Here is a 25,628-nt window from a genome sequence, read left to right as displayed (position 1 = left end):
ATGCTGAGTCTGTATGTTCCTAACAAAATAGACTCCTAGCTTATCAAATAAATTGGACAAATCTACCTTAGTAGAAGACATTTTGCATGCCTCTTTCAGAACCTGATCAAATGTTGATAAGAATATAGACATTTTAAACAACATAATGAACAAGCCGGATTAAAGGAGTCCTATGTGGGAACACGTATTCCTGAAATAGAGAATTTACATTACTTTCAAGCAACATCAAAAACACTAACCACATATCAGACCACAAAAGAAGTCCCAAGAAATCCTAAAGAATCAAGAACACAACCACATTTTCTTTCTACAATGCAGTAATATTAGACATCATAGACAAACTACTGGAAACCAATGAAAGAAAAAAGAATCAACACAGCCACAGAAGAAAGACACATTAAAAACAGCAATGATAATTAGAATAACTGTTGACATCAAAAGCAATGAAAGCCAGAAGACAATGTAATGACAGCTTTTAAAAGCTCATCATCTAGACCAGACTCTGTAGCTCACTCCCGTAATCCCAGCACTTTGGGAGGCCAAGGAGGGAGGATCACTTGAGGTTAGGAGTTTGAGACCAGCCTGGCCAACATGGCGAAACCCTATCTCTACTAAAAAAAAAAAAAAATTAGCCAGGCGTGGTGGCACATTCCTGTAGTCCCAGCTACTTGGGAGGCTGAGGCAAGAGAATCTTCTGAACCTGGGAGGCAGAGGTTGTAGTGAGCCGATATCGTGCCACTGCACTCCAGCCAGCCAGGGTGACAGAGCGAGACTCTGTCTCAAAAAACAAACAAACAAACAAAAATCTCATCATTTAGAATGTTATATCTAGTAAAATATTTGTAAATGTTAAAGTGAAATAAAAACATTCTCAAGCAGATAAAAGCTGAGAATATTTGCACCAGCAGAATTGACTAAAAAAAAAAAATGCTAAAGATTTTACATTTTTAAAAAGTTTAAATCTAAAAATGCTAAAAGTTCTTCAAAGAGGAAATGATATCAATTGGAAATTCAGACCTATGGGAAAGACGGAGGAGCACTGGAAATTGTAAATATGTGGGTAATTATAAAATGCTGTTTTTTTCTAAGTTTGTTAGTTAAAACAAGCAATATGTTATGAAGAGGGGTTATAATATAAGCAGTAGTAAAGTATGTGACAACAATAGCTCAAAGAAAGGGCCAAGGTATAAATAGAATTGTACTGTGTTGCCAGGAAGTAGTACAATATTAATTCAACATAGACTGTGATAGGTTAATATTAATTCCTAGGAAAAGATATTAATAGGTATAGATAAGAAGCCAACAAAGAAAAGAGAACGAATACTAAAAATTACTTGATTCACACACACACAAGAAAGACAAAAGAACAGAGATGACAAATAAAAAACAAACAAAGGTGATAGACTTAAACCCAGTCATATCAATAATTAGATGAAATGTGAATGAAATAACCATTCCAATTAATAGGCAGAGATTGTCAGACTGGCGAAAAAAAACAACAACTAAAACCCCAACTATATGCTATTTACAGGAGAGATACTTTAAGCATAAAGACAGAAGTTGAAACTTAAAGGTGAGAAAACTACATACCACGAATGAATTAAATATAAGAAAGCCAATAAAACCAAATTAATATCAGACAAAATTGACTTCAAGACAAAGAGTATTACCAGAGATAAGGAAGTCCAATTCATAATGACAGAAAGAACCAATTCATCCAGAGACCTAACAATCTTAGATATGCATGCATTTGCTAATTAAAGTATATATAACATTGAGTGAATTGGCAAAGTTTTTCCCTGCTTTTTTTTGTGGAAGAGCATCCATCCTTCCTGCTACTGTTATACACCCAGGAATGCTGTGATGATGGAGATGGTTTAAATGATGTTTATATATAGTTAATTGTATATGCAATGTAGCTAAATGGTATGTTTCTTCCTGCCATGAAACTATATTTGGATTTCAGGTGATAATTGTTTGTTTCTTCTTAAATTTGAAAATAAAAATGTTACTGTTTTTAATAACTGTAATCCCTAGTTCATGGACCATATTTAGAGATCTCCTTTGCAGATTTCTCTAGTCAAGAGTTGCTGTCAGGCATGTGATCCAGAGCAGCTTTATCTTATATAGAAGCTGGGTAAAATGAGGCTGAAACCTACTGGGCTGCACTCCCAGACTATAAGGAATTCTAAATCACAGGATGAGAGAGGAGGTCAGCAAAAAATACAGGCAATAAAGACCTTGCTAATAAAACAGGTTGCAGTAAAGGTGCTGGCCAAAACCAAAATGGCATCAAGAGTGAACTCTGGTCATCCTCACTGCTACACTCCCACCAGCGCCATGGCAGTTAACAAATGTCATGGTAACATCAGGAAGTTACTCTATATGGTCTGAAGAGGAGAGGCATGAATAATCCACTCCTAGTTTAGTATATCATCAAGAAATAATCATAAAAATGGTCAACTAGAAGCCCTTGGGCTGTTCTGTCTATGGAGTAGCCATTGTTTTTCTTTACTTTCTTAATAAACTTCCTTTCACTTTGCACTTTGCATTTACCCTGAATTCTTTCTGGTGCAAGATCTAAGAACCCTCTCTTGGGGTCTGGATCAGGACCCCTTACTGCAACATTGTGACTTTAAAAATAAGCTGGGTCAACGACCCAGTACAGTCTATGGTCGTGGCCATAACCCCTGTGGTGGGGTTATCGGTTATCACTTTGATGTTTCTTTCCGTGTATCAGACCACAGTTGGTCCATGCATTGCCAAAATCCCGACATTAAAGAAGAGATAGCAATCAGTATGAAATTTTGATGCTCTACCATGGTAACAATCACACATGACAACACATCTGCTTTTCTACACCAATTTACTTGCATAATTAGAATAGAAAAATCCAAAAGAACAAAATACTTAACACTTTCCCCTATGCTTTTATATTTTAAGAAATATTTTCAGCAGGACTAGTTTGAGCTCTGAAAACCACCTTACCAGAACAGGAAAATTTTCGAAAATAGTTTCCACCATCATTTGCTTGTTTGTTTGTTTTGTACTTTTGCTCCTTTTGGTATGCAGCTCTGTGAATTTCAAAGCATGTAGATATAAGTAATTACCACCATAAAAAGCACACATACATCAACACCCCAAAAAACTCCTCCATGATAGTCACAACTTCCCCCTCTTCCAACCCCTGGCAACCACTGATCTGTTCTCCATCACTATAGTTTTGTCTTTTCAAAAATGTCATGTAAATGGGATTATAGTATAAATAACCTTTTGAAATGGCTTCTTTTACTCAGCATCATGTCTTTGAGATTCACCTAACTTGTTGAATGTATCAACAGTCTATTCCTTCTTATTGCTGAGTAGTATTTCATTGTAGGGATGTACCACAATTTGTTTAATCATTCACCTGTTGGTGAAACAGAACATTTAGATGGTTTAGTAAAGCTACAATGAGCTTTCATATTCAGCTTTTTGTGGAAACATAATTTTTATTTCTCTAGGATGAACATTCAGGATTGAGAGAGCAGGATCACTGGTAAGCATATGTTAACTTTATAGGAAACCACCAAACCACTTTCCAAAGTAGCTATATCATTTTGCATTCATGCCAGCAATGTATGAGAGTTTTTGTTTCTCTATATCTTGGTCAGCACTTGGTATTATTAGCATTTTTATTTTAGTTATTCTAGTAGGTATGTAGCAGTATTAAATCATGGTTTTAATTTGCATTTCCCTAATAGCTAATAATGTTGAATATCTTCTCATGTGCCTATTTGCCATACTTATATCCTCTTTGGTGAAGTGTCTGTTCAAGCCCTTTACCCATTTTTAAATGTTGTTGTATTTTTATTGAGTTTTGAGAGTTCCGTATATATATTGGATACAAGACCTTTGGAAGATACATGATTTGCACTATTTCCTCCTACTCTGCAGCTTATTTTCTCATTCTTTTGATCATGTCCCTAACAGAGCAAAACCTTTTAATTTTGATGAAGAATAATTTGTCAAATTTTTATTTTATGGATGGTATTTTTGGTGTTATTTCTAAAAGCTCATCATCTAATCCCAGGTCATAGAGATTTTCTCTTATGTTTTCTTCTTGAAGTTTTGTAGTTTCATGTTTTATATTTAGAGCTAGGCTCCATTTTGAGTTAATCTTTGCATAAAGTGTGAAACTTAGGTCAAATTCACATTTTTACATAAAAAGACAAATTGTTCCAAAACCATTTATTGAAAAGACTATTCTTTCTTCGTTGAATGGTTTTTGTCAATTGCCTTTGTCAGGTATCAAATGGTCATATTTGTATAAATCTATTTATGGACCATATTTTGTTCTGATTCATTTGTCATCTCTTCACCAATTCCATTCCACTGTCTTGATTACTGTAACTTTATAGCAAGTCCTAAAAATTTTACTTATACTGAAAGAGCATTATTCTTTTTTTCAAAATTATTTCAGCTCTTTGAATTTCTTTTCTCCCATATAAATTTTAGCTCCAATTCGTTTATATCTACAAAAAAATTACTGGGATTTTTATTGGTCTTGCTTAAAATTATAGCTCACTTTAGGAGAGTTGGCATCTTTATTACATTAAGTCTTCCAAACAATGAACACTGTATGTCCCTCCATTTATTTAGATCTTCTTTGATTTCTTTCATTAGCATTTTGTAATTGAACATGTAGCAAATATAGCATGTTAGTTATGATTATTATATAGCTACAGTTGCTAGATTTGTAACTATTTTATTTTTAGAGCTATTACAAATGGTATATATTTTAAAATTTTAGTTTTCAATTTTAATTCCTTCTATATATAGAAATACATTGATATATGTATATAGACCTTTTATTCCCACTGTCTCTTTACAGAATCCATTAGAAAATACTGAATAGTTTCTCGTGTTACTCACTCTCAACAGAGAAAGTAGAGCATTAGACTCCAGAGGCTAGGACACAGCAGAGAACCAGGACAGAAAGGAAGAATGGTGTATGTGGAACAACCTAGGCTTTAAGTAAAATCAGACAGCTCTGAGATCCTAGCCTGTCTTCTCAAATGTGTAACTTTGGGCAATTCTTTTGCATAGGACTCACATACTGTAAGTTCTCAGCAAGCATTAGCTTTCCTTGATGAAGAGAAGATGGAAAAATCTAGAGCTGTCTTTTCAGATTTTTTCCCCCCTTTTTAAGAACTGGAGCTCTTTCTTTAAACAACAGCCTATATGTAAAACTCATAAAAATGGAACTGCTCTAGCAGAGTGGTAGTGTCCTAGGTGTACTTGGACCTTACCCTCTTTCTTCAGCAATGCTCACTATTCCCCAGAATATCAAAGAGCACTGTTTGAGAAAAAATTGTTTGCAATATTGATATAGGAGATCCTGTGAAGTGGTCAGACTCCACAGGGTCAGAGAAGAGCAGTATGTACAGCCTTGCTACTCAAAGTATAGTTTCTGAACCATCAGCATCACCTGCATCCCAGGCTCATCTCAGACAAACTGAGAATCTGCATACCTGTTGTAATCATTGAGCTGATCTGTGATCTGTGCAAACCTTAGAGTTTCAAAAGCTCTGGTATAATGTGAGTAGAGAGAAGGCACATGATAGAGTCATCACAAAATGTGAGGCATACAAGAGAGTGCAAACAAATTTTACCAAGGCTGCATTCCATCAATCCTCTTTAGAAATGTAATAATTTGTGTGCTATTATTAGCATTTCTCAGATGTCTTCAGGGAGTATGAGTTTATTAAAAGGATAATACATTTTACTTATCTTTTTACTTTGACCCTTCAGATTCATTTTAGATTTCTAAATTATCTTTTTATTACATCAACAACCCCCACTGTCATGAGGATTTGTAGCTTGTAATTATTTTTACTAAGAAAAACAAACTTTCCAGCCACAAACAGAAAATCCATAATAATCTAACTCTACAATGTGAGTTGTTGATAAAACATTAGCTATTTGCATAAAATGGTGCTACACAGAAATTATAAAACAAGACAGAGAATACCCAGGCAAGAATCTCTTCCACAAAAGTGGCTCTGCAGCTTTCCAGTCTAACTCTGGTGTTCTTTTTGTAAATAATTGATTTTTCCACATCTGAATACTGATAAATCTATAATCAAGCTCTGATATTAATATTGTGCCAGGATGAAAAACAGAATAATAATGACACAGCAGGATTACAACATTGAAAGAGAAATTGGGAATTAAGCATATTGAAAGGGGGATTTATTATCTATTTCTTTTGTGATCTGACCTGGAGTCCAGAAATTATGGCATCCTTCCAATCCCTTCATCTATAAAGTTTGGATGAGTTATGATTTTCAAACTATTCTATAGCTATGAAACCCTTTGTGCAAAGGAAATGGTACATGGCAGCTCTATCTGTGAAAGAAATGAAAAAGGGACAGCAAGCTGATGTGGTGAGCCAGGTGCAAAGCGCATGGGCAAGCTTCTCAGGTGTTGTTGAGCTCTGAAATGGGCCAGTGCTTGAAAATCAGTTGATTTAAGACAGCTGGTATTTACCTAAATTATTTTATATTTATTCTTGATTTTAAAAATTACCAATGACAAAGATGAGGGGACTCTCTGTTAAAGCAAGTGGGCCCTGGCTGTCACTAGGTTGACATCAACTGTATCAAATACCATTGGTTCTTTCTGAGCAAGACTTTGCCATTCTTCCTCTCCTTGCAGTTTCCACAGCAACTGTTTTAGCTTAGGCAAACACAATTCCTGCCTGGAAAATTAGAACAGCCTCCCAGATAATCTCCCCCTCCACCTCCAATTTTTGGGAGACAAAGCCAAGGTTCATACATACCAAACAGGTAGGACATCCTGCAGTTTGCTCATGGCTTTGTTATAAAGGCCCAATACCGTGGAGAGCAGAATTCAAAATCCCTTGTGTACCATGAAGAGTTCTCTGCTATTTCATCTCTACTCAGCTTTCTCTTTTTCATCGCTCCCTTTGACAAGCGCTATAATCTAATCAACAGTAGTTATTCTCTCTTTCTAATCTGCCAGCTACCCAGTGTCTTTCTCTCACTACTCCCTTTGTCTATTACATCTTATCTCTTCTCTATGTTGTCTAAATAATACCCACCTTTCAAAGACTCAGTTCAAATGCCACCTCCTCCCTGAAGTCCTTCCTGAGTTTCTCTGTCCTTCCAAAGTTCTCCCCATCCCTGCCCCTCAAACTAATAATCACACTATTACTATATATATGTGTATATATGTACACCCCACTTTGAGGAATTATTCAGTTCCAGTTTGATTATAACTCCACACATCTAGTTCATTTTATATTATTATTGCTTTCATTGCCTCTCATATTGGCTCTTTAGAGGATGCATCATATCTTATTCAATTCTGTGTATCTCATGTTGTGTAGCATACGCCAGATACTCAGCAGATATTTGGTGAAAAATGATAGTCTGGCTTTTACAATATGACGATTGCCTGCCTGAGAAAATCCATTACAAAAACAATTGTATCAATAGGAAAAGGGGGTTACAGCTATTAAATTTAAGTCCATAACAAAATTATTTTTAATGTGAATTTCAAGAATCAGATTTTGAAATAACTCTACATACATTTTGTTACTGTAAGCAGATATATATTGAGTAAGCATAACTCACTAAAATAACTTGTTGAAATGCATTCTTCACTTGCATTTAACTCATTCATCAAGAACTTCTTAATCTCCTTTATTACCCTTGATCCTGAACTTAGGCTTTTGCTTACAACACAGTTCCTAACTACTCACAGTGAACCAAATATAGGGAGGGTAAATGAAAGAACAGGATGAAACAGAGAATTCAGTTACCCAAAATAATTATGAGTTTCTTTGCTTTGCACAGGAAATTTAAACTATGATATCATAGTCCCCCCTAAATAGGAAATATTGAGAAAGAGAGAAATTTACCCCCGCCGACCCCATTTCCATTGGCATTCTGCCCTCCCTTCCCTTGGGTACTGTTGGGGGCCTCTCTCTTCACTCATCTATATCCCTCCTCCCAGTAGGAGAAAGAGTAGGCTGACTGGTCAGGGCTTATGGAGAGCATGGGTCATGGTTGAAGCTGTGAGCAGTCTGGGTACCACAGCTCTTCAGCTCCTTTCCACTCCCAGGCCCACAGCTAACTGGATAAATGAATTTGGAGCCTGTTTCTCAGATACAGTCCACCTGTAAGGGAGATACTATGGCTTGGATTCAGGAGCGATTTAGAAAGAGTTCATGCTGGCCCAGTTCCAAGCTGTGTCCTCTAATCCAGACATTAGTAGACTCTGCATTTGCAGGGATGTGGGTATTTTCTCTACCCATCGCAAGATCTATACCGGTTCCCTTTGGCCTGCTATCTTTATACCTATTCTCTATCAATCAGAACATGGAAAGGAGGGGAGGTGAATCTTAGGCCCTCCAGCCTCTGACACAAATACTCCCTTGCATTTGTGAAACATTTCATAATTTATAAAACATGCTTATTTCTAGTAGTTCGCTTGATTTTCACAACCCTGAGAACTACCTAGCCTTGCCCATGACCTTTTCAGTGGCAGAAGATCCAAGTCACTGACACCAGGAAAATGTTCTCTTTATCCATCCTGAAACTGACCTTGGCAGCGACTTGAAGATTCTTTTATCCTGTTTCTTGTGAGCTAGGGCTGGGAATTTTCTTTAGCAACATCCTCAAGCAGAGCTTCCCTATAAATTGGGGGACAAAGCCGCAGAGAGTAACATGCCCATAAAATACATGTGAGATGAAGTGACAGGAAAAAGAAGTGTAATGTGTAGGTGATTAGCTTGGAAATCCAGCAGCCAGGGCAGAAATGCTGAACAAGAAAGAGGATTTGAAAAAGCAAATCCTCATTCCCTGATTCCTCTGACTTCCAGGTGATCAGCAGAATCTAATTTTAAAATCTGTAAAAAACCATATCATATGCTGGTAGTAAGGAAGAGTTGAGGCTCTTGCAGTCTATTTGAAGAAGTTGATGATACCTACTGATACAGACACTGGAAAGCAGTTAAATATTTATGAACTTTAATCCATGTATGCCTAGTGTTCCATTATTGGAACACTAAGCTTGTGGGAGTTATTTATATCCAACTGCTCAAGGTCATCACCAAGGTCTGATTTTTCACACACAGAAAATTGCATAAATGGAATTATAGAAGTAACCATAAATGGGTTAATTCAAATAGGAACAAAACTGTCTCTTATTTTCTCAATCCTCCCCCAAGCTAAAACATACTGCTGAGGCTACCCAAGACAGAAACCTGAGCCAGTTTTCCATTTATTTTCCAAAGGCAAGGAGGCCCCTTCTGAAATTGTTGCTTGGCAACCTTGAATTCAAATCTTCACCATTGGCGGCCACTCATGTAATCCGTAGACAAGACTCCAAAGTCTTAACTCACATGATCAATAAGTATCATCATCCTCAAATAGTCTTCCAGTTCTCCAGGTGCCTCACCCAACATTTCCTCACTACCAGTGTATACTACAGTTTATCACAGATTTTAAAGCACATCGGTGAACACTTGTCTTTTAAAGCTGGGCTCTTGAGCTCTGGCTGCTGTCCTTCTGGTGGGCTCCACTTGGCATGTTTTTCCTCTGTCTTCCAGGCTAGCATTTACCTGCATGGTTTTCCTGGGTTCCTCCTATGTAGATTTCTAATACAACACCTTAAGGAAGAAGAAAAGAAAATGAACACTTATTGAGCATATATCATTTTCCAGGTAGGCTACCACATTCATCCTTACCCCTTATAGGAAGTCAAGGCATTACATGGCATCTCACATTTATAAAATGGTCTTCCTTTATAATTCATATAAATTATTACTTCATTTAATCTTCACAATGGTTCTGTTGTGAGAAGGGCATGATTCACATTTCAGATCATGTGAAATACTGAGATCCAAAGAGGTTGATCAATACAAAGAGAGTTTTGAAAGAGCTAACACTTACACCCAGATTAGTATCCATTCCAGCAAGTTCTGAAAGACTTACTTCCACATAAGACCCACTCTGAAGGCATGCAAAGAATGTAGACTTCAGAATCATCCAGATGTGGCAGTTCAAATCCCGGCTCTGCCATGTCCTAGCTCTGTGGCCTTGTTCAAGTCTTTTAACCTCATGCAGCTCTGTTTTTTATCTAAAATGGAAAAAAAATAATGCCTATCCAATAAAATTGCTGCATGATTTAAATGAGACACATTTTGCCACATGCCTGGAGCTTAATAGTTTTCAACAAACAAATGATCATTTCCTTTTCTATTCATCTTCTAGAGCAGGTCATCATAAATGGAAGCATAGAGAGGTGAAAGGTCCTGGGTCAGAATCGGGAATTATATAGTCAGCAATGTGAGTTCATGTTTATCAAAAGGGGGAATACCCTTTAAGAGGTGAAAGATGCTCTTCCAGAATGAATGAATCTCAAAATGTGTAATTAACCATTTTAATGAGCATTTTTCTCATGCAAGGCACCATGTTGGGTGCTGAAGGGGATATAAAAACATGGTCCTACCTTCAGAGAGTAATCTTTGATCTGCTATGAATGTCTATTCTTCTTCCAAAGACAACTGTAGAAGGAAGCACAGATTCTTAGGTTCTAGGCTACTCCTATGTCTCTAAGCAAGTATTCCATCCTTGTGTGGTTTCTTAACAAGTTTTCCTGCAACAACAGGGTCAAAGCAATAAAAGATAACGTTTAAAAGTTAAAAGAAACCTTTACACTCTTCCATTAATAGTACCCCTGGCAGTCTCTCAGAAGCAGGGTTTGCTGGGTCTCTCTCAGCGCTTGTCTTCTGGTCTTAGAGATCAGCCAGGCCTGCTTGTTCTAACATGGTTTTTTAAATTAGTGGGTCACGAAGTCAATTTAGTAAGTCTTGACCAGCATTTTTTAAATAAGAAAGACAAGACCAAATTAGAAAAAAAAAAAAAATGCCTTGTATTTATCCTCAGTGAACTTTTTTTCATGAAACATTAGCCTGTATAGGATATTTTTTACTGTGGGTGACCAAAAATGTTTGAAAAACATGTTCTAAAAAACAAAGTCTTACAAATTATAAGTGCCAGGAGTCTTTATGGAATAAGTAGCAGATTTCAGTCTTTAGGTTTAATCTAGCACTTTAGAAGCTGTCTTATTCTAGGTGTTGCTATTAAAATATATGTAGCTGACATTAGATAAATGCTCTTCTTTTCTGTTGACTACCTGAACCAATCAGGTAGATTTCCCCCTGATTTCATATTCATCTCTACCACCATGACCACCACCATCTCTTCCTATTTCCACAGGAGAATCTCTCTGGCAGGGTTCCTAGATCTAGTCCCTTATAGGCTGAAGCTTCCTTGCTCTTGTTCTCTGCATCTCCTGAAAATGGATACAAAATGAGTCCATCACCAGAAATAACTTAATCTAACTCATGACTGCTCAGAAATCCATATAGACTTCAAAAGGTAGGGCAGATTTTGTTGACATTCTTATTCTCCTCAAGCCACTTTCTGCTGTGTTTCTATGTTTCTGCCTTGCATGGATGCCTGGGAACACCTTCTTTCCTGGGATTCCCTCCTTTTCTTCTTGGATAATTCAGTTTTGTTCTGCTAATATGCCTTATACTCTAACCAGCCAGCCCCACAAGCAGTTACCATTCAGATCCAAATGAACAAATTTTTTTTTCCAATTGGATCTTCTCATGCTTTAGAGTGGAATTCTCTGAAAAGTAAAACCTTTCTCTGGCTGATATTGCTCACTCCTCTAGACATAACTCTAATACGCTGTTATTTTTAAAAGGGTCAAAAGACATGAAGTGGACAGAGCACCCCATCCTGCCATACTTATCTCATTAGACTGGAGATGTGTTTTCTGCATCACAGGAGGTCCTCACATTGGAAAGTCTGTGAGCTGACAATGAAATGTCTAAAGAACCCATGTTTTTATCCTACTGAACAATGTTTGAACCAAAAGATACTTAAAACATAGATAAACATGAGTTTCCTCCCAGTGTTCTATAGTTCTATAGTTGTTCAGAGAAGGAAGTGCCGGTGATGACTAGAATGACAACAGAAGCCTTTGTGGAGTAGATGAGACTTGAACTGAACCTGAACAGGTGGGCAGAAGCAATTTAAATAGAGCTTTGTATCCAAATAGGATGAATAAACATAGCAGAAAGTAATCAGAAAACCCTGTGTGAATGAATGGACCAGGCTGGTGGGATGGAGAGATGAATTGGAACTCTGCAGTGAGGTAGCATAAAAATGCAGATTAAGACCAGATCCTCAAGGAAATACTTCAATGCCAGGAAAAGAAGGGAAGCCTTGGTTTTTAGCAAATGAAAGCCTTGATTTTGAGCCAAGCTTTCTGAGCTAACCAAGGCAAATGAAGCCTTGGTTTTAGGGAGATTAACATGGTAGTTTGTGGAGCAGGATTTGGTACAGAGACATCCAGCAAAGATAGCCCATAGAAGCAGCCACTACAGTAATCCAGACTTGAGGTAAACCAGGACACCAACCAGAGTGATGCAGTGGGAACTGAAAGGGAAGCATAAATACGAAGGATTTTACAAGACAGTGTGCCATCAACTTGGGGCAATCTGATCAGCTACATTTTATTTATGTGTTCCATCTTGAACCAGTTAATTTGCCCTTCAGATGTATTTTTCCTGAATATATAAATTCTCATTAAGATACATGCCATATGCCTCCTTTGAATCTAAGTCAGACCCCACCTAATGCTGGCCTTTACCTCTTTTTTCTCATTGGGTAATCAGCTCACTGAAGCAGATGTTACTTCCCAACTCCAGAGATGCCAACAGCCTCAGAAAGAAATGGATTATAGAACTGGGGTCTGCACTCAGCATGATCCAAATATGGAAATCAAACTGAGGCCTTCTTAGGCTCTGTGCCTGGCAGTAAGAATGAAAAAGGGCTTAATGTTGGGCCTCAAAAGACACTGTGGTTACCCGGGCTTAGTGGGCACATTTACTTGCCCACAGAAGGTCTTGCCAATTAACACTAATGGTGTGCTTTCAATTTACCTTCATGGATTTATTTGACAAGTATTTGCTGGCTGTGTACCAGGCGCCAAATAAGGCAGTGGGCTTAAAAAGATGCAAAGGGCACAGTCCTTGCCTTTGATAGAGTTTCCTGCTGTGTGGGGGGAGACAGACCTATAAACAAGTAAACAGTATTACAATGGAGTGCTCTGCCCTCTATTGTCCTCTGAGCACCCAAAACTGTAATAATTGGATGCTGGAGAGAGAGAGAGTTTGGGATTAAGGTCTTCACAATGTATACTTTTCAATAATCACTTAAAAGGTCAAGAAGCCACACATAAATACCTTACACTACACATTTTATTGAATAGAGGCAAAAATGAAAACTTGCTGGGCATGGTGGCTCATGCCAGTAATCCCAGCTGAGGTGGGTGGATCACCTGAGGTCAGGAGTTTGAAACCAGTCTGGCCAACATGGTAAAACTCTGTCTCTACTAAAAACACAAAAATTAGCCAGGCATAGCGGTGTGAACCTGGAGTCCCAGCTTGTTGGGAGGCTGTGGCAGGAGACTTTACTGAACCCAGAAAGCGGAGGTTGCAGTGGGCTGTAATCAAGCCACTGCACGCCAGCCTGGGCAACAGAACAAGAGTCTGCATCATAAAAACAAAAAAATAAAAACAAACAAACAAAAAAAGAAAAGAAAGAAAACAAATCAGCAAGTCCTCAGTAAAGTCTGCTGGGAGGTTTCCCAGCATTATTTTGCCTTAGGTCTTTATTTAACTGGTGTGGTTACACTGTCTAATGTTCCTTATTTTTCAGAAGCCTTGAACTTCATGATGCAGAGGACCCCATTCTCAGTTCCTAGAGTGAGTCAGACTGCCCATGCTTAGTGGTGGAGAATTCCAACAGTCGGCAATAGGTACAGTGGGAACTGGAAGTAAGATAGCTTGAGCTCTTAGTGAAATCCTTCCGCAGGAGTTGTGAAAGTATAGTCTAGAGGGGTTTTGCTCCGGGAAGTTTAGGAGAAATGAATAGCTTGTTTGTGAACATTTAATCTGCTCTGTGAATTATAATCATTTCTTCACAGTCAGAATCCTGTCCCTCAATAGGTATTTCTTCCCAGGGACCACAACAGAAGTAAATCTTTGGAAAAGGTCAGCCCAGGATCACCAAGTAAAGCATAGATTTTGTTGTTCGTCATTTAATTTATGCTCATCTGTAATGAACCATTTGTCTTTGCTAAGAATTAAAGCCATATATCATTACGAGTCTTTCCTTTTGTTTTACAGTATTGTTTTTTTCAGTTAAAATGAGGTGGTTTCTAGTGGTGAAGGATATGCAAAGTTGAGGCTAGAGAGGGCTAACAAAATGGATGTGGACTGGAAGCAATGCTGTAATTATACTGGCTGTAAGGATTATTTTAAACCTTAGGAAGAAAGGAAGGTATTGAGAACTTTTTTTTTGCTGTTTGTTTGTTTTAATAGAAACTGTAGATAGCATGTCTCTAAATAGTTTTAGGCTAGTTTCCTTGAAAAGTATACTGCCTCCTTTCCTTTCTCATATTCTTGTTAGGTTTTGCTAAATAATAATGTGAAGGGCCAAAAAAGCTTTTAAACCCGATTTCCTTAAGTTTGTAATTCCTTGCCAGGAACTAGAGGTCTGATTGTCCATGCCCTCTTCAGTCTCCTGGCTATTTATGAAAATATAAAATAAAACAAATTCACATGCCTCTCCTCCCAACACACACACACACACACACACACACACGTGTGCACGTGCACACACACACACAGAGCATGAGAGAGCCTAGTGCAAGACAGCACCACAGAAAAACATGTTCATGGTAACTTAATTGCACTTAAACTGGAAGTATTTAGAGGAATAATAAATCCTATTAGATTATTTTCTTGTCCTCAAAGAGAAGTGCCTGCCGATCAACAGCCCTTTACAGAGAGTTAAGTCATACCTTGCCACTGGGCCTGTTGGAGACAGGACCTGGATCTCAGGCGCCAGCCAAAACCTGCCCATGGAGTCTGGAAACGCTGAGATGAAATCACAGGGTTTTCGTGTTCTGTGCTTTTCAAGTGAACGTAAATAATTCAACAGTTGTGTTTCACTCCATTGGAGTCCCCCAAATATTCACCCTCTCCATAATTCATTTAAAGGGGTACATACCTAAGTAATTAGTGAATTATCCATTTCAGCTGTGTAGCCAGGTGCCAGAGGTGGTCTTATGCAGATGTCAGGTGATTACTTAATATGTTGAGTTGAGGCAACAATCTAGTTTCTCTTCTTGCTGATCTTATGACGTCTTCTCTGTTAATCAAAAGATCCCAGATAACTGTATGAATCACCAAGGCACTGGAAAACATCAGTACAACACATGTTGAGTCTAAGGTACCCAAGGTCTAAATTATTTTCCAGTAATAGTGTTTTCACCTAGTTGAACATATTAAAGCATAACGTACTAGCCTTCCAATAAGTCTAGTCTGGCTCTTCCTGGGAGGGGGAGAGAGAGAGAGAGGAGGAGAGTGAGAGCGAGAGCGAGAGCGAGAGCGAGAGCGAGAGCGAGAGAGAGAGAGAGAGAGAGAGAGAGAGAGAGAGAGAGGAGAGAGAGAGAACACCATTCTCTTTATTCAAATACAAAGGGCTTCATTTACTTTCACATTCCTTGGAGTTCTACTCAAGTCAAATAGAGGAAAGGTTAAAGACTCACTCATTCAGGCCCACTGTGTTGGCTCATGCCTATAATCCCAGTACTTTAGGAGGCAGAGGCAGAAGGATCAATTAAGGGCAGGAGTTCAAGACCAGACTGGCCAACATGGTGAAACGCCATCTCTACTAAAATACAAAAATTAGCTGGAAGTGGTGGTGCAAACCTGTAGTCCCAGCTACTCTGGAGGCTGAGGCATGAGAATTGCTTGAATCCAGGAGGTGGAGGCTGCAGTGAGCTAAGATTGCACCACCACACTCCAGCCTGGGTGACAGAGCGAGACTCTGTCGTAAACAAACAAACAACAACAACTCATTCAGTAAATATTTGGGGGGTACCTACAACATTTAAGCCATTACAAGTTGCGGTGGAACAAGACAAATGCAGCGCTTGGCCTCATAGACTTCCACAATCTGTGTTGTTCACCCAGTGGAAGGGCTAGATTCAAATTATGCACAAGGAAATACAACAAAATGAGGTATGCACTAAAAAGGTGACCAGGGAAGTAAAGGGCCTGGGAATGCAATATGAAGAACATTTGAAAGAAATTGGAAAGTTTAGGGATGTTGTAGATATTATTCTCTGTGGTTCAAGAGGATATAACCAATACAAAAAGGTGGTGGATGTCAGTTCAATATAGAAATGGTATAACATCTAGAGCCATCCCAAACCAGCATGAACAGCTTTGAAAGGTGGCAAGAGTCCTACTCCTGTGTTCAAGTAGCCACCATCTCAGACATCACTACTGAGTGGTCTTATGGAGACATTTTTATTTTTTGATTCTCTCTCTCTCACCCAGGCTAGAGTGCAGTGGCATAATCATAGCTCACTGTAAGCTTGAACTCCTGGTCACAAGCCATCTTGGCCTCCCAAAGGGCTGGGATTATAGCTGTGAGCTACTGCGACCACTCAATGTGGAGACATTTTTCATTAGGCAAATGTTTGCATCAGATGACGTCTAGTGAACCTTCCAATTTTGTGATTCTAAAGTTCTATACACCTGATGGCCAGTGACCACAGAAGTTATCAACTCCATTAAGCAACTCATTCTCCAACCTGAACATCCTAAATCAAGTCAAGCAGAGGGCTGGAAGAGATTCTTTATTCCAGGTGGAACAATGTAATAGAGCAATAGAAACTGCTCTCTCTTCTTACCTTCCTCTTACCACAGATTCACTCTTAAAGATCATGTCTCTGGAGAGATGGTCACTGACCAACAGTTTTATGGAAGGGGTTTTCAAAGTTGAATTGTAATTTGTTCAAAGACACATAGTTTGTTGATGGCAGAACCCAAACAGTAAGTTCCACTGTTTGAGTTCAGTTCCTTGTCTATGACAGATAGAACATAAATGGTAGAATTTGGATCATGCTCTGAAGGGCAAAACGACAGGAATATTTGACTGTGTCTGAGTCACATGCTGAGCCTATGACATGGATTCATTTAGTCCAATGTCCAGTACTTGTTTAATTCTAGAATGTTCCAGCTGCAGTTTTTGGAGATACCTAGCCAAAAGATTCTAAGCAGAAAAACCCTAACCTTTCCCTCCATGTGCAACTCTTCTTTTTCCTCCTTTCTTCCAACTCCAACTTTGAAGTTCCATGACTATTTATATAATCAGACACTTTATTTCAGAAACAGTACAACCAATGCCTTTATGAAGAAATACCCTGCAAATGCCCAAAATCTCAAAACATTGTTCAAATTTCTATTCTCCCTCTCTCTCTTTTTTTAATGAAAAGAACAATTAAAGAGATTTTAGGGGGAGGATCTGGCACACAACGCCGTTAACCACCTTTCAGGGTGTTTTCTTTGGAGAGTATGATTACAGCTGTTCAAACTTTAAATTATTTACACAGAGCAAAAACTTTGATTTTTAAAAGTCATATGACTTTACACAAACTAAAAAGTGGCAAAGAATCAAAACTTGGCATTTTTTGGGGACACATATTGCCCATGGGCTGTAGCCTCTGAAGGGTGCTTGCTGGGGCCTTGGCTTGCTGGGAAATGATAAACGAACACTGAAGAACAAGAATTTTGCCTAGTGAGTCATATTGGGTTGCAGCTGAGTTTGAAAACAGCAGGTCGTCATCAGAAAGGTTTATGTGAAATCTAATGAATCAGAAAGAGAAAGCGAGGGGAAATGGTTTCTTTTCATACAGGGCCAGATTCTCATCTGATGTAAGTCTTGGAGAATTAGCCGACATATGGAAATTATCCCCATGTGGTCATATGGGATAGCAGTATGAGGAATCATTAAAGGAACAGGAATATTTAGCATTGAAAAGAGAAGATCTGGGTGGGACAGATCCCTCTTTTCAAATATTTGGAAGATTAGCATGTGAAGAAGGGAGTATTGTGTGCTGCTCTCAAGGGCAAAACAGGGTCAATGGTTAGACATTGGAAAGACAGGCTGTGGTTTAATATTCTCCTGTTTCCACTAGGGCCTGTTTCCTCACAGCAAGATAGGCTCCTGTGAGGGGACAGAAAATTGTTTATGGAGCTTCCCCTCCACCTGCCCCACCGGCAACTGAGATGGGAGTTGAGGAAACTGACCCAGCTCTTGGACTGACAGTAGAGTTTCAGCCTACCAGGCATGGCTTGACTCCAAAGGCAACATCCACATTCAGTTGAGGCAAGCAGGCAGCAAGGAGAATGGAAGGCACCCGGGTTTTAGAATTAGGAAGGTCTAAGTTGAAACCCTGGCCCTGTCATTTATTGTCTGTGTAAACTTGGGAGAGTTGCTTGGCTCCTCTGAGAGCCATTTCCTGATCTGTACAATGGGGATAACCTCACCTGTCCTGTTGGACATCTGTTGTTTCTGTCTACTCAGCATTTCCTCTTCCTACTTTAGTAAAAGCACCTTGATTTCTCCCAAGTCAAATAGAGCCCCAGTGTCAATCAAGGTGAATTATCTACCACAGACAGTCAAGCTTTGCCTCCCTGGGATTTTAATCTTGAGCAGAGTGATCCAAGGATGAAAAGTAGTTGGAGTGCATTCCTTCTGAGGATGGCATTATAAAGAGGTGTCCATCAATTCCATCGCTTCCTGTGACCTGAATTTCCTGAGTTACCAAGTTGCTGTCTCCTTCTTGGGGCCTAGTTGTTCAGCTTCTTTAATTCTATGAGCTTCCTCATTTTTTCCCAATAGACAGTGTTTTTTGCTTAAGTTAGCTGAATCAATTTCTGTGGTTTGCAAAAACAAAATAACTGCATCTATACCCCTACTTTAATAGGATCACTTTGAGGGTTAAATGAGAAAATATATATAACCTGCTGATACAGCCCTAATGTCTAGCACATAATGTGTGCTCAATAAATGGTAGCTTTTTTCACTATTGGGTACTGGGGGCCCAAGACGAGGGAAGAACAGTTCTAACAGGTGGATTCTGAAGTTCAGCTAGACACATCATCTGGGATATCTATTCTCATATATTAGGCCCCAGCAACTGTCTGGTGTAAAGAACTCATTGACCACTAAAGTTGGCCTGACCATGAGATTGGGTGGGAATTTCTAACTCTGGAAGTGATCAAGCTTAGATTCATGGCTCCATCAGAAGGTCATAGAGAAGCTCTTATATTGGGACTGAGGCCTTTATGGTCTCTTCCAACTCTGTTATTCCAGGTAAGGGATACTCTTACTGCAGCAAGCCAGTGTGCAGGGATGGGAGACTCAGGTCATCCTAGCAGCCAGGACACACTTTTAAGTCCTGATTTTGCTTGATCCCTTGCCATCTGGCACTGTTAATCATCTCTCTTTCCGAGCTCTTCTGTGCTACCCCTCCTTGCTGATTTTCCTCCTATCTCATTTACAGTGCTTTTTCATGTGATGTTCCCTCTGCTCTTAATGCCTTTCTTTACTTCAACCTATTTGTCTTTCAAGATTCAGCTTAAGGCCTCAATCTATCCTGAAGCCTTCCCTCTCACCCTGGTGGCCCCAGGCTCCCTTCCTACTCCCCTCCCCCAGTGGGCTTCAGTACCCTCTGTTCCAGTAGCGAACACACTGGGTTTTCATAGATAATTCCCACCCCATCCTACCTGCAGGAAAAAGATCTTACCATATACTTTTGGGTCTTATTAGGGTCAGGGTGTGTTTGTGTTTGTTGTCTTTTTTTTTTTTTTTTTTTTTTTTTGAGAGAAAGAGAGGGTCTTACTCTGTCACCCAGGCTGGAGTGCAGTGGCATGATCTTGTCTCACTACGGCCTTGACTTCCTGGGCTGAAGCAATCCACCTACTTCAGCCTCTCAGGTAGCTGGGACTACAGACACACATCTCCACACCCAACTAATTTTTTTTTTTTTTTTTTTTTGGTAGAGATGTACTTTCACCATGTGGCCCAGGCTGGTCTTGAACTTCTAACCTCAAGTGATTCACCCTCCCTGGCCTCCCAAAGTGCTGGGATTAAAGGTGTGTGCCACCATGCATAGCACCAGTTATTCTTATAGCTGGAGACCCAATTAATGCAAATGTACCAAAATGGGGCTTGTCAAATACTTTTTAACTATTCCAACTTACCTGACTTTACTGCCCAGGAACACACACAGGACCTAAATAGTGATTCAACCTGAGCGGTTAGTGAGATGACAGGTGAACCTGTCAGAAATATTCAGATTGAATATTTCAGGCCAGCACTTTAATTTCCTGCCCTAGGTATGTCTATCCTTAAATAATTTTCAGCATGTTTCCCCCAGAATCAGAGATTACAGGATAGTTCATATAAAGTACATTTTAATGTGCCTATCCCCTTCTTACACAAACTATCTCAAGTCAAAACTTTTTGCCACTTGAGCCCAAGGAGAACAGAACATATTACCTAATTATTTTGCCTCCATTAGTTAAAGGATTCATAACATGATTAGCTGCTTTCAACTCTGCAGGCCATAATTTTATGCCTAACTTTAAAACAAAGCCAAAAGCAAAACTCCCACTAGCGTTGCTTTATTCAATCCTGGTTTGTTTTCTTGGTTGTGAGCCTCCCTACTGATGAAGAACGTGATGGTTTCTCACCATAATGTGCACCAAACCCAGAAACATTTAGAAGACTTGTAATTACTCTTACTAGCTAAATTAATCTTAGATCTTACATTACAGAAAAATGCTCCCAGGATAAGGGCTGTGGTATAGGGAGAGGTTGGGACATTAGTGTCTCCTTACCTGTCATCCCAAGTTTCAATCTTGCCCATGCCTCAGAGAAGGAGCAGGGTGAAGCAGGCACTCGCCTGCCCACCAGGGCACATTCAGATGGTGGGAAGGAAGGTCGTCCTGCCTGGGCACACACCCTGGCTACCCACCCTCAGCAATAGTAGTGGACATCAAGGGAAAAGGAGAGGATTGTTCACATTTCTTCCATAAAACAGGTCTCCTGCGGGTTTCTGAGAACTGCAGGATTTCATCTCCATCCCACAAGTCATGACACCTGCAGCAGCCAAGCAGCTGTTTGCCAGAAGGAAACCAGGCTGTTTTGCTAGGATGAGAGGAGACTTGGAGATAGCTTATAAAATGGAAAGACACATGAGAGTTGTCTTCAAAAGAGATTAGGCTAACTCTCCATGGTCGTATGAGGCAAAACTCCAGGGTAGATCTATTTCCAGTCAATGTGGTGGATATCTTTCTGTCCAACAGAGCTGTTCAAAGAGGAAAAGGGCTGTCTCAGAAGGGACTGTGCTCTCTCTCCCTGAATAACTTTAACCAGACACTGGGAGCCCACTTCATGGAGAAGTAGAGGAGAGACCATAGAAACTGGGGATGAGTGGGCTACAAGACCACGGAGATTCCTTTCTTCCTCAAAAATGTAAGAAACCACAGTCTTGGAGCCTATCAGAGAAGGAAAAGGATAAATTCCCTTTTGCTTTAAATAGGTTTGTGAGATCTTCATGAGTGTATTAGGGAACATCAGAGTGATTTTGATCATTAACCAAAGAGAGCCCGCTCAATGAAAAACATACACATTGCCAGAGTAAGCTGGCAGGAGTCCGAGATACAATCCCAGATTCACAGTGCATTCGGTACATACTAGACAGCATCTAGAACTGTTTTTTATTAGGTATTCTGAATCACCTTCTATGCACAGAGCACTGTTGTAGGTATTGGAAGAGTTACAAGATATTTATGGCCCAAATATCGTGTAGTGCATGTGGAGAAAGACATTTTTACTAACCCAAAACATAAAATCATGAACATATCCAAATATGAAAGAAAAGGGAGCAATTGAAGAGGATCTCAGCTGTAACTTAAAAAGCTAGACTTTCCTGTGTCCCTTTCATACCTGTATTTAAATGTCCTATGGGTGTGGGCCTATAATGTGACAACCCACATCCCCTTCTTGTTTATCTCCTGGACCTGATCAAGGTTTGAGGTAGGGTGGAATGAGGAAGAACTCTCTTTTTGGTAGATTTTACTTTCACACTACAACATTTTAGTTGATTACAGTAACTCATAAAAATACCTGACTTCACTCCACTGATCTCTTTCTTCTTATGTCCATACTGCTTTACTGATACTTGGCTTCCACTTCCCCACAGACTGGCACAGAGGGCAATCATGGGATAGGCAGGGAAAGTGACTGGAGGAAGACAGAAAACAGTTTCTACTCCCCACACCCTTAGGCTGCTACTTCCTACTGTCCAGGTGATGTTAAGCTTTACAGTGTCAAATGAGGCCAAGGAAAGTGTCCTGGCCCAGTGGGCTTCTGTCTGTGCTAAGCAAATGCACATGCACATTATGGGCATGCACACGCACATATACTCACACACATACACATTTTGCATTCATGTTTGAGAAAAATAATGCTTTGTTAAATTCAGTCACATATGAACCAAATACCAGAGGACACATTTCCAATTTAAAAATTGCTGCTTAATTATGTAGACTTTTAGATCAGATGTAGAAAAACACCAAGACTACAAGGCTTATATTCCAGAGAGGGACATGAGAAGGAAGGAAGGTGTAAGCCAGGAAGAATGCTTGACAAGCAATTTTGAATGGAGCTTTATATTTTCAAAGCAGTTTTAAATCATGAAGTAGCCCACCCAGTTATCCTGAAAAAATAGGTCAGCATAATATTTTCTCAGGTGAGGAAACTGAGATACAGTGTTCAGTGGCTCACCCAACATGTATGAGGAGGGTAGAAACACAATTTATGAATTTCCATCTGGAGACTCAGTCAGCTAGGTTGCCTTATTCCCTGAAAGAGAAAATACAAGCATTTGGCAACTTTTATTTTATATTTTTATTTGCTAACTAGGTTAAATCACCACTGCTGTAGACCAAGAAATCTTGAGGTGATGGCATACCAAAGGGTAGGGTTTGAAGATCATGATTCTTTTCCATCCTCATCTCCAGTTCAAGTGCTCTGTTCTTGGGATATAGTGGCCAAAGCAGTTGCTGGAGAATCAGGAGGCCTGGATTTTAGGATTAAGCTGCATGACTTTACAGATTATTTAAAATTTCTTAGACTTGCTTTTTCATCCTCAAAAGGAAGATAATACTTTTGAAAGTTTTTTATTTGAAAAAATGCAAAAAATAAAAATAATTAAATTGCCCATCATTCCACTGCAGTTTTTGAAGTATATATCTATAAAAAGAAGTGGCACTGGGGGAGGCACAGTGGCTCACACCTGTAATCCTAGCACTTTGGGAGGCCGAGGCTGAAGGATTTCTTGAGGCCAGGAATTCAAGAGCAGCCTGGCCAACATGGCAAAAACCCATCTCTACTAAAAATACAAAAATTAACTGGGCATGGTGGCTCCTGTTTGTCCCAGCTACTTGGGAGGCTGAGACACAAGAGTCACTTGAACCCTGGAGGTGGAGTTTGCAGGGAGCTGAGATCTCACCATAATACTTTAGCCTGGGCAATAGAGATTCTGACTCAAATAAATAAATAAACAAAAATAAAAATAAGAAGTGGCACTGCCCCTTTTCTAGCCCAACAATACCATCAAAAAGCTTGATTCATATCTTTCTAGGCTCAAATGAATTCATAATTATATATAATGTGAGATTCCTATTTTTATGGTTTTTTAAATAGAAAAATGGAATCACACCATACAGTTTATTCTAAAACTTTTTTTTTAATTTAACAATATGACATTATTCCACTTCACCCTGATTCTGTTTTGGTGGTTGCAAAATATTCCATTGCATGGATGATAACTAAAATGTCTAGCAATCTTTTTCCACGGTCTTTTGTAAGGTCCAAAGAAGAAGGTACATGAGAAAGTGCTTTGTAAAACCATAAGTCATAGTTTAAATATAGTGCATTATTTTGATTATCAAACAAAAATATATAACACAACTATACTGGTTTTAGCTTCTAAGCTCCAAATGTAAACACTCTTTATGTAGAAAGGGAGAAGTAATATGCTACCCATAATTCAGTATCACCATGGTCATCTGAAAACCTGATTTATTGCAGGGGTTTAGAAAGAACTATTGACAGTTGAATGTACAATAAAACTTCTAATGGGTCTTTGCTGGGAGTGAAATCCATTTTTATTCAATGGGTAGCCTCTATTTATTCTGATACCTTATATTCTAAAATAAAAATTTAAATTCCTACATGTTGTTCTTGTAAGTACAAATGAATTGAAGGCTAACACTATAAAGTGAAATGTGTGGAGAAAAAGATGTACTGGTGTCATCTGATACAAAGGGTAAAATGAGCTTTTTGGTTTTTGTTTGTTTTGTATGAGTGTCTTTATTGTTTGTTTTATTTTATTTTACATTAGCCCTGAACTAGAAGTGGAGCATTAGCAGGTCTTTTGTCAAGAGACAGAAAATTATAAATTTTTATTTACAAAAGTTAGTAATTTTTATTAAGAAAACAGAAATGGAATTTTCTATCTGATGTGCTATTCACAAATTTAAAATAAAATTTTTACCATTAAGCTTGTGTATAAGAGAAATACATGGGTCTTAACTTCCCAAGTACACTAAGATTGATTAATTGGACAACTCTCCACTTCATTGTGTCTACGGAAACATAAGCAGTGGTGTACAACAGAATTTGCCTTACTACAGTGACTTAGGAAAAGTGGTGACACCTGATGGAATCTTCTCCTAAAGACAGGGTTGAGATATACGGTTTACAATCTGCTTAATTAACAGTGTAGTCCTCTTTCTTGTCTAAGGGCTGAAGGACAGAGGGTAGACAGCCTTTGCTACTACCCACCATTCTAGAAGTTCCAAATTGCAGACTGTGAGTTAGATCTCTGGGAACATGACCTTCAGTGGGAAGGAGAATCACCACTGCTGCAGCAGAGTCTAGACCACTGACAGGCAACCTATGGACACATGCAGTCATCCATTGATGGTGATTGAGGTTCTCGGCCTTCATTCCTCCATATCACACATGACTGATGTTGTTCACAAGCTCAGCTTGTGAACACAGACATCCACAAGCTGTAGGTGCTATTCCTGGCATAGTCTCTTTGCCTACCAGTCAAGAAAACATGTCAGAATGTAACAGAAGGTTATATTAATATAGAGATGGTCTGTAATCTCTTCTGATGTCTGAAAACTTTGGCACTTTGTGCACATTCAGTCATGACCCCCCAGTATGTCCCAATACAATAACTCAGGACCACTGGACAAGGTAATTGTTCAGATCTCTGGACATATGACATCTCTGACTTTATAAAAGATAGACAGATCCTAGCCACAACCAGGAAGTAATTCCTCATAGGATTTTGATTTACCAGATTGATTTTGTACAGAAACATCCAGAAGGCTGGCTCAGAACTGGGCTTTCTCTCCCACACATGAAACACAACATTTCTTAACATGTGGCCTAGAGAAAACTTGCCTCTGCTCCCCCTCCCTGTCCACAAAGTCCAAAAGACTTACTTGCTTCTTGCTGAAGCTGCATTTGCATAAGACGGTTACAGAAAATAAGTGGAAACCCAGTTCTGCAGCAGGCAAAAGTGCATCC

The 25,628-nt window shown here is 39.1% G+C and overlaps 1 protein-coding gene across 28 annotated transcripts in view; it reads right to left on the bottom strand.

Annotated features, from left to right (window-relative positions):
* The window catches only part of MTERF1 (mitochondrial transcription termination factor 1), a 560,591-nt gene that overhangs the window by 7,514 nt on the left and 527,449 nt on the right, over positions 1-25,628 (bottom strand). For 9 of the 28 annotated variants that reach the window (XR_013523957.1, XR_013523958.1, XR_013523955.1 and 6 more), the window contains 6 exons: positions 15,165-15,350; positions 10,522-10,576; positions 10,005-10,149; positions 9,632-9,679; positions 8,613-8,701; positions 2,989-3,074 (listed from right to left, as the gene is read on the bottom strand). The gene's annotated coding sequence lies outside the window, so the exon portion shown is untranslated. Of the gene's footprint in view, positions 1-2,988; positions 3,075-8,612; positions 9,680-10,004; positions 10,150-10,521; positions 10,669-14,955; positions 15,066-15,164; positions 15,351-22,805; positions 22,884-25,628 lie in introns of those variants that run through there. The other 19 variants (XR_013523959.1, XR_013523956.1, XR_013523970.1 and 16 more) reach the window with 12 other exon arrangements.

This window comes from Callithrix jacchus, chromosome 11 (assembly GCF_049354715.1).
Source record: "Callithrix jacchus isolate 240 chromosome 11, calJac240_pri, whole genome shotgun sequence".
Lineage (NCBI taxonomy): Eukaryota > Metazoa > Chordata > Mammalia > Primates > Cebidae > Callithrix > Callithrix jacchus.
The sequence above is the reverse complement of the archived record's forward strand: the minus strand, read 5'-3'. Positions and strand labels throughout refer to the sequence as shown.